The 13,248-nt window shown below is 42.9% G+C and overlaps 1 non-coding gene across 1 annotated transcript; it reads left to right on the top strand.

Moving 5' to 3' along the window:
• Positions 1 to 4,925: 4,925 nt before the first annotated feature.
• Positions 4,926 to 5,027, top strand: LOC118606437. Its single transcript, XR_004952391.1, has one exon. It is a non-coding gene; the product is annotated as a U6 spliceosomal RNA (small nuclear RNA).
• The last annotated feature ends 8,221 nt before the right edge of the window (positions 5,028 to 13,248 follow it).

Raw genomic sequence — 13,248 nt, 5'->3', positions numbered from 1 at the left:
ACGGAGAGCCGGGAGCACCATGCCACCGCTGAACGGAGCTCGGTGGCCTTGCGATATCTCAGAGGACCCCATCACCTTCACCTGCCCACCTCCCTCCCCCCGGGCTGAGGAGGCCGCCCTGAAGCCACAGCTTGTCCTTCCCAGGGCTCCAGCTCCGACAGCGTCTCACCACGGCTGCCACGTGCTCTTGCTCAGAGCACAACGACTTTGAGATGAATATGTAACTCACGCTGCGGGAAAGCACATCCAGGAAAGAAGGACTCGCAGGGGGCTGGGAGCACCTGGCCTTCACCATCGAGCTGTTCGAATTCTGGTTCTGTCACTTGCTCTGTGCCCTTGAGCACACGACCCTCGGTTTCCTCGTCTCTAAAATGGGAACGAAGGGAGCAGCTCATATGCTCTTGACATCGTGAGAATCAGACGAAGACGTGAGTGTGAAGTGTGAGGCCTGGTGCACCATCATATTAATGATAATAATTATTAATCGCCGTTCATCGAATCGTTATCTTCTCTCTTCCTCTCTCTAAATGATCTCTCATTACTCCTTACCTCGGGTTTTCCAATCTACAGATTACGGAGTCACAGCATCGAAAATGTCATGAAGAAGTGAATCCGCTTATTCCTAATTGTGGGATCATGGACAAGTCAGTTTCTGAGCTATAAAAGCGGGCGATTAGAGTAGATGAATTCTGAAGTATGTTCGAGTTCTAATTTATTTCGGCATTCTGTACTTACCAGATTGTTTTCCTCCTCTCCAGAGACAGGAAGAATTTAAATAGGTGATGGCGATGATGGTGGTGACAGTGACGATGGCGGCTGGTATTTACTGAGCCTTCACTAGGAACAAAAACTATAGTAAACACGTAAATTATCTCATTGATCCTCACCAAAGTCCTCCGAAGGAGTCACTCTTATTGTTGCAAACTCACATAATAAGGAAACTCGGAGAAGTTGTGGAGGCTGAAAAATGGCCCCCAACAATAGCAGGTCCTAATCCCCAGAACCTATAAATAGGACTTCGGATGGGAACGGGGTCTTTGTAGATATAAATTAAGGATTTTGACATGGGGAGTTTATCTCGGATTATTAAGACGAGCCCTGAATGCAATCATGTGCATCCTTATGAGAAAGAGATGGAGGGATATTTGACCGCACAGGCAGAAGGAGAGAAGGCCATGTGGCTACGGAGGCAGAGATGGCTGTGAGGCCGCCGCAAGCCGAGGAATGCAGGCGGCCCGCAGAAACTGGAAGAGGCAGGAACACATTCCCCCCTAGAGTCTCCAGAAGAAGCATGGCCTGGTCAACGCTTTAATTTTTCAGGCCCGTGATACCAATTCTGACCTCCAGAAACGTGAACTAATAAAATTCCGTTGCTCTAAATCACCGTGTTTGTGGCAATTTGTTACAGCAGCCACAGGAAACTCATAAAGAGATTAAGTCGTTTTTTCATGATCGCAGCCGTAAGTGGTGGTGGAGCCAGGATTCGAACCCACCAACATCTGGCCCCAAACCCCATGCTCTTCAGCATAGTAGGGTGCACCCCACATAACACAGACAACAAACAAACAGAAATGGACTAAGTACTAACCACCAAAAAAGGACAAAGAAAAAAAAAAGCATTTGGAATTTCTTTTTGTTCTTTTGTAATTTTCTATTTTTCAATTGCAGTCGACATACAACACCGTACTGTTCCGCCATCCCGACTGGAACTCTGCATTTGGAAATTCGTCAACGGCAAGGTAGCGGTCTAAGTGGCTGCTCCGCCAAGTTCATTCTCTCTACTGCAAACATCTCAGTTTGAAAAACATTACTTTAAAAGTTCATTCTCCCACACACTTTACATCGAAATTAGATCATACCCTCATCGTGGCCAAGAATGTGTGCACTTCAACTAAGAGATACAATTTGTAAAAAGAGAAAAGATTATTTAGTTTATAGCTAAAGAGGTTACTTGGCAGCCATTTCAGGCTCTTAGTCCACACTTGGCAATCAGAGAAACAGAAGCTGCTATCTTTTTAAAAAGGTTTGTTTCCTTTTTTTCCTCTTCAATTGGGACTCTGTCTCCAATTTTCTAAAAAGGAAAATGAGTATAAAGATGAAGAACTTGATTTTTTACTCCTCTCACTTGCTACTTTTTTTGACTGTTTTGAAGTTCTCCAGCAAGTCAACTGTTAGAGAAGCTGGGATTTGGGGTTTGAATTTAATCCTAATATATAAATGTGTCCACATTCGTCTCTGTAGGAATGGGACCTTCAGTTCGAACTCTGAACACATTAAGCCTTCGAGCTTCTATCGAGCCTCTCTCACAGGACTCGGCGCAGGTCACCCAAGCCACCAACTTTCTTCATCTTAGCTCCCCGCCCTCTTTTTAGACTGTTTAAATGGAGATGCACAAAGTTTTGAAATAAGTGATCATAAAAGCAGGCTGGTCTGCAATGCCGTAAATTAAATGTTCTCATCCCCGACTTATGGGCACAGAGCAGTGAGCAGGGAGAGAACCGAGAACGGGCCCCCCTTGGCTGTCACAGTATTTCTCAATCATCCGCAAGAAGTCGACTGGAAAAGAAAAATGTTTCCACATCACTGGCGGCCTCAGGAGGTTGTGGTCTGAAGGAACAATAAAATACAGCCTTCTACGACAAGGCGCCTCCGAGGAAGAAGCTCAGCACTCAGATCTATAATAGTTATAAAAGTAGCTGACCGTGTTTGCAGCTAAAAATTAACCTCTTTATTTACAATGTGCTTCTCTGTATAAGAGCTAGAAGATGTTTTTTATTTTTTGGTCTTCTTTAAAGCCAGTACATCAGCAATTTCCTTCTGCCCATGTAATGTTGACAGGTAACATGCTCGTTTTACAAATGATTGAAAGGTACAGAAACCATCTCCAAAGGCTATAAACCCATCGGTGAAGTGAGGAGAAACCAGGAACGAGGTCTGACAACCTATTATCTGTCCGTCTCTCTCTGTCTCTCTGTCTCTCTCTGTCTCTGTCTCTGTCTCTCGCTCTCCTTTACACACACACACACACACACACACACACACACACACCCCCTACGTGAAAAGCCTTTCAAGGTATCACCAGGCTGGAGGTTTTGGAGGTACCATGTTTTTTTAGCACAATCCAGTCTGCCTGTTTACTGTCTACCTTTCCATCGGTGGCAATTTATTCAACACACCTAGTTTTCAACAAAACAGTGTAAATAATTTAAACCACCATAATAAAAAGTAACACGATACAAAAGGACAGGCAGAGCCCGTCTCCTGGAAGTCAGCAGCAGCACTGTTCCGTGAGCCACTCCTGGGTCCCGCAGGACTTGGCAGTGACTGAAACGATCCTCTGGCCCACGCTTCCTTATTCTTTAAGACAGATTTCTCCCAACAGTTCCTTGCAGACATGGGGGCAGGGAGAAATGGATGGGCCTCGGCGTCTTCAACGAGCAGCTGTGTAGCTGCGGGCGGTTAACATAAGCCCCCCGAATTTCAGTTTCTTCATCTTTCCAATGAGCTGGATGATAGAGCATCTGCCACAGGAGTTCTGGGGGAAAGTAGAGGAGGCTGCGGTGCAGTCTGCAGGACTGAACCCAGCCAGGGAGAGGCCAGAGTGGAGAGGGAGGCAGATGAGCCTGAGGAGCTACAAACACGGAGTCTGTGAGGAAGCGGAAGGTGCTGGGCTCTGGGAGGGGGGTAATGGCAGCCTGGAGCCGAGGAGGTGCGGTCGGGGGTGGAGGAGAGGCTGGGGAAGAGGTCTGGTCTTAGCTCTGGCCCTCTCGTCCCCACTTCGATCACTACCTGCCCTGTGCCGTGGGGTGCAGGAGCGGTTTTATGGAGGGACAGAGGCCTGGCTGTGGGGAAGAACAGACAGCCTGACCCCAAGTGCTCCCTTCTGCTCCTCCATTCACTAAGGGCCAGGTTATAACCCAGGGAAAGAGCCATGCTGGGGAAGAAGAACAAGAAGTTTTCTTGAAAGGCTGGGTGACCTGTGGGGATGGCAAATGGGCACTTATGAGACCTGTAATTTAATGCCAGCAGCTCTCTCCTCTGAGATGCCCCACCAACACACACACACGCACACACGCACACACACACACACACTCACACACTCACTCACTCACTCACTCACTCACTCACCAGGAGGGCAGAAACTAGGACCTGAGCTTTAGTGCTTACTACACATCACCATTATCGCCAGGCAGTTTATAACGCTTGGGGGGATGGGAGCTCGTGAGAAAATAACTACACATCCAAGGAGCGAAACAGATATAAATCAGAAAGTATCAAGTGAACACCTCAGAGGAAGCAGAAGGAATGGCCTAGACATAAGAAAAATTTTAAATAAGCATAATAAATATCTTCAAAGAGATAGGCTATTAGGAACAAGTACTAGAATAAGCAGTTATTTAGAAAAATGAGTTGGAGCTACAAGAGAATGCATGCAAAGAAGAAATTAGTGAACCAGAGGATCAGATTGAGAAACTCCACCAGAAGACACCAAGAAGGGACAATAAGAGAAAACATTTTAAAAAAAGAAAAAGATGTGTATGTATATCTATATATATATGTGTATATATATATATACGTACACACACACACACACACACACACATATATATGCATGCATAGAAATGATGCTGAATAATGCTGAATCACTGAATTATGCAATGCAGTGACTTTGAAACTTGGCATCTCCAGTGTAGAAAAAAAGTAATTGGGGAAGTTACTAAAAGTAGAAAAAGATGTTACAAGAAAAAACTACAAATCAATATCCCTTTTGATGCAAATATTAGATACAAGTAGATGCAAATATTCTTAACAAAGTTTTAGCAAATCGACTCAAACAACATATAAAAAAGAATAAGACATGCTGTCCTAGTGGGATTTCTCTCAGGATCGCGAGATCTGTTTAACCCTCAAAATTAATCAGTGCAGCGTTCACTTGAGCAGCACGTGTACTAAAATTGGAACTGTAGAGATTAGCACGGCCCCTGCACAAGGATGTCATGCAAATTTGTGGAGCGTTTCATATTTTTCTGAGTGAAAAAGGTGAAGGAATTTAGAAGTACAAATTGGTAGTTAGAAAATAGTAAGGGGAATGTAACGTACAGCGTAGGGAATGTAGCCGACAATATTGGAACAACTCTGTATGATGCCAGGTGGTGCTAGACTAATCAGGACTCACTTTATAAATTATATAAATGTGTAACCACGGTGCTGTACACCTGAAACTTATGTAAAATAATATTAGATGTCAACTTACTGAAAAAAAATTTAATCTACCAGTGTAATTCACCATATTAATAGCCTAAAATAAAAAACTGTATTGAGGAGGTCTCAATAGATGTAGAACATGCATTTGACAAAAATCCAAAATCCAACATCAAATGGAATATTTATAGCCACAATATCTGTAACAGCCTCAAACTGGTAACAACCCAAGTATCATCAACAGTAAAATGGATAAGAAATATTTTGGTATATTTATACAGTGAAATATATATAGCAATGAAAATGAATGAATCATAAGTAACGTAGCAATACTGAGTCTACTTGCTCTTATGATGCAATATCAATCAAGAAAAGCCAAATTTAAGTATATTAATAAACAGTCCAAAACAGGCAAACTTAAACTATATGGTTTAGGGATAGATGGCAAAACCATCAAGAAAAGCAAGGAAATGATTACCATAGAAACCAGGATGATGCTTACCTTTGGATGGGGTCGGGAGGATTGTGATGGAGAACACACGCTGAATGGGCTTCTGTTCTGTTTCTTTGCCTGAGTGGTAGCTATACAAACGAAGCTTTATAATAATTAATTAGCTCTACGCCTATGTCTGAACGGGCAAAATATTCCATAATAAAACGGTAGGGAAGAGGACAAGGAAAAAGATATGTTAGCCAAATATCAACCAAAACAACACAAAAATAGCAATTTAATCACTAAGAAGATAGAAATGAATATGAACAACTTCATTAGGGACAAAGAGGCAAAAGAAAGATAATAAAAATACAATAATTATGAGTATATCCTCCATAAAACGTGGCCTCAAAACCGCAGAGAAAAATAGATACGTCGACAATTATAATAGAGATTTTTTTTTATAGTCTTAGAAACAAATAGACCCACCAGAGATCAGACAAAAAAAGTAAGCAAAAACAGGATTTCAATGACATAATCGGTAATTTGGAATTAATAAATACATGTAGAATTTTATCCCTGATAAATAGAGACTATACAGCGAGATCCAGGGAACAGTTGCAAGACTTAACCACGTATAAGGCCACGGGAAAGCCCTGATAGATTCCTCCAGATCAACATCACTTTGAAAGTGTTCTCACAGCACAATGCAATAAAACGAGAAATAAATGTAAAATTGATTTAATTACAACTCTAGATGCGTGTATAGAAAATCTAAAAATATTACTAAATAACACTTGAAAATAAAATCATAAAAGCCATTGCGAAAGACATAGCAATGAGTAACAGTATAAATAATACACATCAAAATTGGTGGAATAAAGCAAAAACAATACTGTAGAAAGATGTATAACTCTAAATACATTTATTAGAAAAGAAAGCAGAAAATATATAACTGTCCAATTTGAGAGGCTAGAAAAAGAACGAAAACTCAGAGAGCAGAAAGAGAGGGGATAAAGAGGTGAAGAACAAAGATTTCGATAAACAAAATCAACCAAATCAAGAGTTAGTTTTTATTAGGATAGTGGTTACCCCCGGGGTCTTGGGGAGAAACGATAAAGAAGGAGGGAAGGAGGGGGCTCTGGGCGCCTGTGATGTCGACTCTCCGTCAGGTGCTAATCGTCTGGCTGTGTCTGTGGAAGGTGGAGCTGCAGGCTTAGGAAATGCACACCTTTCGGTATGTATCTTGTGCTTCACTAAGAAATACAATAGCTGGTTCTTTGGAAAAAAAACAACAAAAAAAAAACTAAACTAGAGACAGGAATAATAAAGAAAAAGAGAAAAGGCGTAAATAAATACACTTTATAATGAAAAAGGGAAAACCACTACAGACATAAACATAATGAAAGGGAATATTTTGTTCAATGCTTTGTCTACGGTAACCATTCAAGAAAGTGAGACCGGTCCTTAGACCATCCTCCTGCCCCAACTGTAGCTCACAACAAAAAGGCCCAGGTTTAGATTGCTTTATGAGAGCTCTACCAGCCTTTCAAAGTGTGAGTGATCCGTGCCTTCTGCAAGGGGATCCAGCAAAACAGGAAAAGGAGCAAGATCCGATGTCATCTCCTCAGTGGGTCTCGCCTATCTACGCTAAATGAAACTGAATCCCCGTTTTATTTATCTCCTTAGCATTTCCCACCATCCATCATACTATTATTTTACTTATTTGTTCATTATCTGTCTCCTCTCACTAGACTCTAAATCCCACAACGACAGGATTTTTGTAGTATTCCAACACCTGGAACAGTGTTTGGCACATAGCGGTTCTCATTAATACCTTTGAAATATTTATTCGATTAATTAAATACCTTCAACTAATTTTGCAAAGCTAATAAAACCTTTAATTACAAAATCGGATAAGAATAAAATGTTGAAAAGGAAAGCGTGAGTTCATTCTACTTTTGCTCATAAGAGCAAAAATCCCACATAAAATATTAACTAGCTGAAACTAATGATTCTGGAGTGCAAGAATGATTTAAGATTAAAAAGTTTAAAAGTATAATTCTCAGCAATAATAGCCTAAGGGTGAAAATCACGTGAGTTGAAAAAAAGCTCTTGGTAATTCAACATAGAAATTTTCTTTAAAATCAAAAACAGAAGGAAACTTCTATTCTGTTCTCCCCAAAACCTACAACCGTCACATACCTTAGAAAATCTTTTTAGGCATTCCTATTTCATTCTGAAACAAGGCAAAGATACCTGGGATGACATTTTCTGTTAAATAGAATGCTGAAATCTTGCTAGATGCGACATAAACTTCAAAAAATTACACTATATCTCTACAACAATTATATCATCACATAAAAAAAAGATCTTTTATAATAGCAATAAACACTATAATCAGGAAATAACCTAACAAATGCACAAAACCATTACAGAGAAAAATTTAAACCTTTATAGTGAAATATTAAAAATAAAATAAAGGATATTTGTTATGCTCATCGATAAGACAACATTTGTGAAGTATAGGGATGATTCTCAAATTAATCTCTCTAATCCGGACCTCTGCCGTGAACTCCAGGCTCAAATTACCTATTTGACGTGGCCACTTGGGTGACTAAACTCATCTTCAATTTAAAATGAACGATATAAAGCAATTGAATCTCTTTCTTTCTCTCACACTTCTCATCCACTCAATCGGCAAATCCTTTCCACTCTACCTTCAAAATATGTCCAGAATTTCCACACTTGACCAGCTCCGCTACCACTGACCGCCTTTTCCCAAACTGCTCTTTCCCAAACTGCCGCGATGGCCTCCCAGTTGCTCTCCTCATTTCTGTGCTTCCGCTCCCGCCCACCCCCTTTCCACTTGTCCCCTGTAGCCGTCAGAGTTGATAACATTAAACGAACACTGGGCGATGTTACTCTTCTGCTCCCTCCTTCCAACAGCAATCTGTCTCACTCGAGGGGAAAGCATGGTCTTTACAATGGCCTCCCATGTCCGGCCACCATGTCTCCACACCTCTGGATTTCTCTGACCTCATCTACTGCCCACAGCTACTCGCTTCCCCCCAGCACACTGCCTCCCTGCTGTTCCTCAGACATTCCGGGAGAACTCCTGCAGGGGCTGCCACGTTTGCTGTCCCCACCGCTTGCATCGCTCTGCCCACAGACCTCCGTGGGCTTTCTCTATCACTTTCTCCAAGTTTTGAGACAACCATCTGAATGGGAAAATATATTTGCAAGCAACGCCTGCAATGAGAGCTTAATATCCAAAATATATGAAGAACTCATACTACTCAATAACGACAACAACAAAAATGATCCAATCAAAAAAATGGGCAGAGGACCTGAACAGACGCTTCTCCCTAGAGGGCACACACATGGCCAACAACTATATGAAAAGATGCTCAACATCGCTAGCTGTTAGGAAAATGCAAATCAAAACCGCAATGAGATACCATCTCACACCTGTTAGAATCGCTATAATCAACAGGACAAGTAATAACAAGTGCTAGAGAGGATGCGGAGAAAAAGGAACCCTCATACACTACTGGTGGGACTGCAAATTGCTATAGCCACTATGGAAAACAGTATGGAGGTTCCTCAGAAGACTAAGAATTGATTTACCATATGATCCAGCAATTCCTCTACTGGGTATTTGCCCCAAAGACTTGAAACAAACAGACACTCATGGACATGGACAATAGACTAGTAGTTACCAGAGGGGAGGGGGGAGGTAGACGGGGTAAAGGGGGTCAAATATGTGGTGACAGAAAGAAATCTAACTATGGGAGGTGAACACACAGTGTAAATATACATACGCCTTACTGGTAAAGCGTACAGCTGAAACTTACTGGATTTCGTTAACCAATGTCACCATAAAAAATAATAAATTAAAGAAGAAAAGATGGGTGATTTCTCCAAGTTTAAATGATATTTTTGTTTGCTTGTTTGTTTGTTTGTTTTCAGAGACACCTTTCCTGACACATCCCCAAAGAATTTCTCATGCATTGTTGGTGAGAAAGTAAATAGTAAATCCCCCCCAATGGGGTGCAATTTGGCCATACATAGGAAAATTCAGATTCTATATACTTTTTGATCCTCCAATTTCACTGCTAGGAATGCACCTTAACATATGTTTATACGCACACAAAATGACGCATTTTCCAGGCTGTTCACTGTAGCACTGTGTGAGGTGACCCAAACTGCCATTGGCCGAAGCACTCTCACTAGATAGATGACTTGGTAATAACAGGATATATGTGCTGCTGGAAGAGATGGATGATTCTCAGGTATATTTAATGCAAAAAAAGCAAGGTGTAGAATAGCACAGAATTACATTTCTGTTGAAAAAGAAAACGTAACAGGGAAGGTGTCCGGGGAGGCTGGAGGACAGGGGCGCGAGGAGAAGGCGGTCCTGTCTCTCAATATTCTTTGGTATTTCTTGCATTTTTGAACTGAATATACATACTTCTTTATTCAAAAGATTAAATTAAAAAATTTAAAGCCCTAAAAACACATCTTTAGTTTTAGAGAGAGAACAGGTCGTTCGTTGTTCAATGCTGCGAATACACGAAATGCCAGTGAATTTAATTGTACGCAGTAAAACAGATATTTGTGTGGTATGTGAATTTTACCTCGAAAAAAATCCATAAATGAAAATATAGCTATAACGATACAAAACTTCAGATTTTCCGTTCAAAAGAAAAGGAGATCACAGCAAAGCTATTAGAGAGATAACAGATTGCGAGAACATATTCCCAACATCTAAAACTGAGTGGGGAGTAAATTCTAGGAAATACAAAAGAATGCCTAGAAAAAGGCAAGGAAAGGGGCAGGAACACAGATAGATAGGACCGATGATTTACAGAAGGGAGGAACCCGTGTGGCTCATTGTAGTTTCCAAGATGGCAGCAGCGAGATGTCCCATGCATACGCTCGCTAGTCTTAAAATCTGACACTGACATTCCTCCCCCCCGAGAGGTGGGGGTCTATGTTCCTTCCCCTTGAACACGGCAGGCCTGTGACTGCAAGCAGGAGTGACACTACACAATGTCCGAGGCCGCTAAGTCCTCAAAGACCAGCCAGCCTCTGCCTGATCCTTTTGGGGTGCTAGCTCTTAGAACCTGGTCACCACGCCATATGTGGAAAGCCAAAAGCCCCGGAGAGGCCACCCACAGGTGTTCTAGCCGACAGCGCAGCCGATGTCCAAGCCAACAGCCAGATGGGAATGGGAACGAGGGAGCCCCTACAATGACGCCAGCCTCAGCCAGGATATGGTCACGACTGCACGAGAGTCCTTGCGTGAGGACTGCCTGGCTGAGCTCAGTTCACCCCAGAATCATAATAGATGATAATAAGATAACAGCTGCCATTTTAAGCCGTTCAATTTGGGTGATCTGCTTAGCGGTAAGATTTAGGGGACGGAAAATCGTAATGAAGGAAACCATGTGGCATTGGCTTTGGGGCTGGACGGTGGACAGTGTATTGAGGATTGAGGAGACTGTTAGTGGGGGCCAATGGGCATCAAAGAGGCTTTAAAGGAAAGTGGGTAAGTTGGAAGCTAGAGGAAAGAGGACCCCTGTTACGTGAGGTGAAAATTTTGGCAACACGGTAGTATGTGGTCATGTGAACGACGGGAAACATGCCTAGAGACCTCAGTGAGCTAGATCAGGAGACTTCAAGACAGGTTAAGGAGCATGTCACTTGGCTTCTTCCCGTTGCCCATAGACAAAGAGCTCTGGGCAGAAACCAACTACGGAGTGATCAGAAAACATCTAAAGATGAAGCCGAGGACTTGACTGTAACAACTCCTCGTTCAGATCTCAGAAAGATTTAAGGGATTGACAGGAAATCTCTTGAAGAGATTTGTGGTTGTAGCTTTTGTCCAATAGAGTAAACCCCAAGAGATTCATAGGAAACTCACACAACCTTAAGAGAATCGTTCTGAGGAAAGTACCCCCAGATTAAAGAAAAAGGGACGAAGAAAGTACAACATGAAAAGAGGCTTTTGAATCCAACTTCTTTTTAAGAGCGGGAAACAAACCGGGAAAGGTGCTCAGTTGCAATTCAGTTTTCCTGTGGAAAAAGAAGAAAAGATTCGGAGGTGAAAACCCAGAGCCCAGAGGGTAGAGCCAAGAGCCCCGGTGAACAGTCCACAGGTTGCAGGACTAGTCCCTGAACAAGGAACAGGGGACGCATGCCTGGCCGGATGTCAGAGTTACCGTGGACTACTGTGACTCCTGTGAGTTCCCACGTCCAGCCTTGTGAAGGGGACGTCTATGATGGTTTTCCTGTGCCTGCCCCATCGCCACGTGGTGACCGTGTGGTGTGCGCATGCGGATGACTTGAATCTTTACATCCAGAGGAATGGCGCTCAAGGGACTGTACCCAAAAGAATCACGTCGGACGCGCCTCATCCGCACCTAGACTACATTCAGATACGAGACACTGGACTTCAAGCTGATGCCATGCTGGGATGAAATCCCGGAGTCTTCGGGGTAAGGAACGGATGCTTGAGGCACGGAGGAAGAATATAAATTATTGCCGGAACAGGAACGGAGCGGATCTTATTTTGCAAGATGGCCAGAAAGATTATCTCCCATGCCGAACACTCCTCTTACAGCGTGATGCCGACATCCTCCCCATCGTGAGGTGGGGTCTACACTCCTTCTTCTTAGATCTAGGTGGGTTCGCGGCTGAGGCAGAAGTGACATGATGTGACTTCCACGTCTAGTTTGTAAAGGGTGATACGGCTTCTGTCAGGTTCTCTTGGATGTCTGCTCTTGGAACCTCCAGAACTGTGGGAGATACAATCACTGTTATCGTATCAAGCCACTGAATTTGGGAGTTATGCAGCGATGGATAACTGATACGACTGGAATGATGACTATACTGAGAAAATTCATTCGACCAATATATAGAGCATTTACTTTGCGCCAGGCTCTCTTCTGGTTGCCATGGATATGGACCGGACTAAAATCTCTTGCCTCATGGGGCATCCGTTCTAGGGAAAATAGACTGTAAACCAGTAAGTAACAGATACATCATGCTAGATAATGATAAATGCTAAGGAGAAAATGTAGAGAAGGAAGAGCAACAGAGAGCAAAGGTGGGTAAGCGAGCTGCGATTTTAAACAGGGTGAACAAGGAAGAGCTCGTGGACGTGATATTGATTTGAGTAAAGGTGTAAAGCAGATAAGGGAGCAAGTGATCCACGCGGCTATCCGTGGGAAGAAGATTCCTTGCAGAGAGAGTGGCAAGTACAAGGGCACCAGCAGGGGCGGAGAGCATGCCTGTTTAAGGATCGCAGAGCCCCAGAAGGCTCCGTGGTGGGCGTCAGGGGAAGCTGTAGGATATGACGTCACAGAGATAATGGTGAGGGTCGGGGGGAGTGTATTGCCTTCTAGGCAATTGTAAAAGCTTCTTTAATTTTGTGGCTCGGGAAGCCAGCCATCGGAGGGTTCCGAGTACAGAAGGGACATGATCTTAGTTAGGTTTTAACAAGATCGTTCCGGCTGGTGTTTTGAGAAAGGAGGACAAGGGGAGAGACAGGGAGAGGGTCTGATGGCATCACGATAACCTAGGAGACTGTTAATGACTCAGCCCAG

The sequence above is a fragment of the Rousettus aegyptiacus genome, unplaced genomic scaffold (assembly GCF_014176215.1).
Source record: "Rousettus aegyptiacus isolate mRouAeg1 unplaced genomic scaffold, mRouAeg1.p scaffold_m13_p_1, whole genome shotgun sequence".
In the NCBI taxonomy this organism is placed as follows: domain Eukaryota; kingdom Metazoa; phylum Chordata; class Mammalia; order Chiroptera; family Pteropodidae; genus Rousettus; species Rousettus aegyptiacus.
The sequence above is the reverse complement of the archived record's forward strand: the minus strand, read 5'-3'. Positions and strand labels throughout refer to the sequence as shown.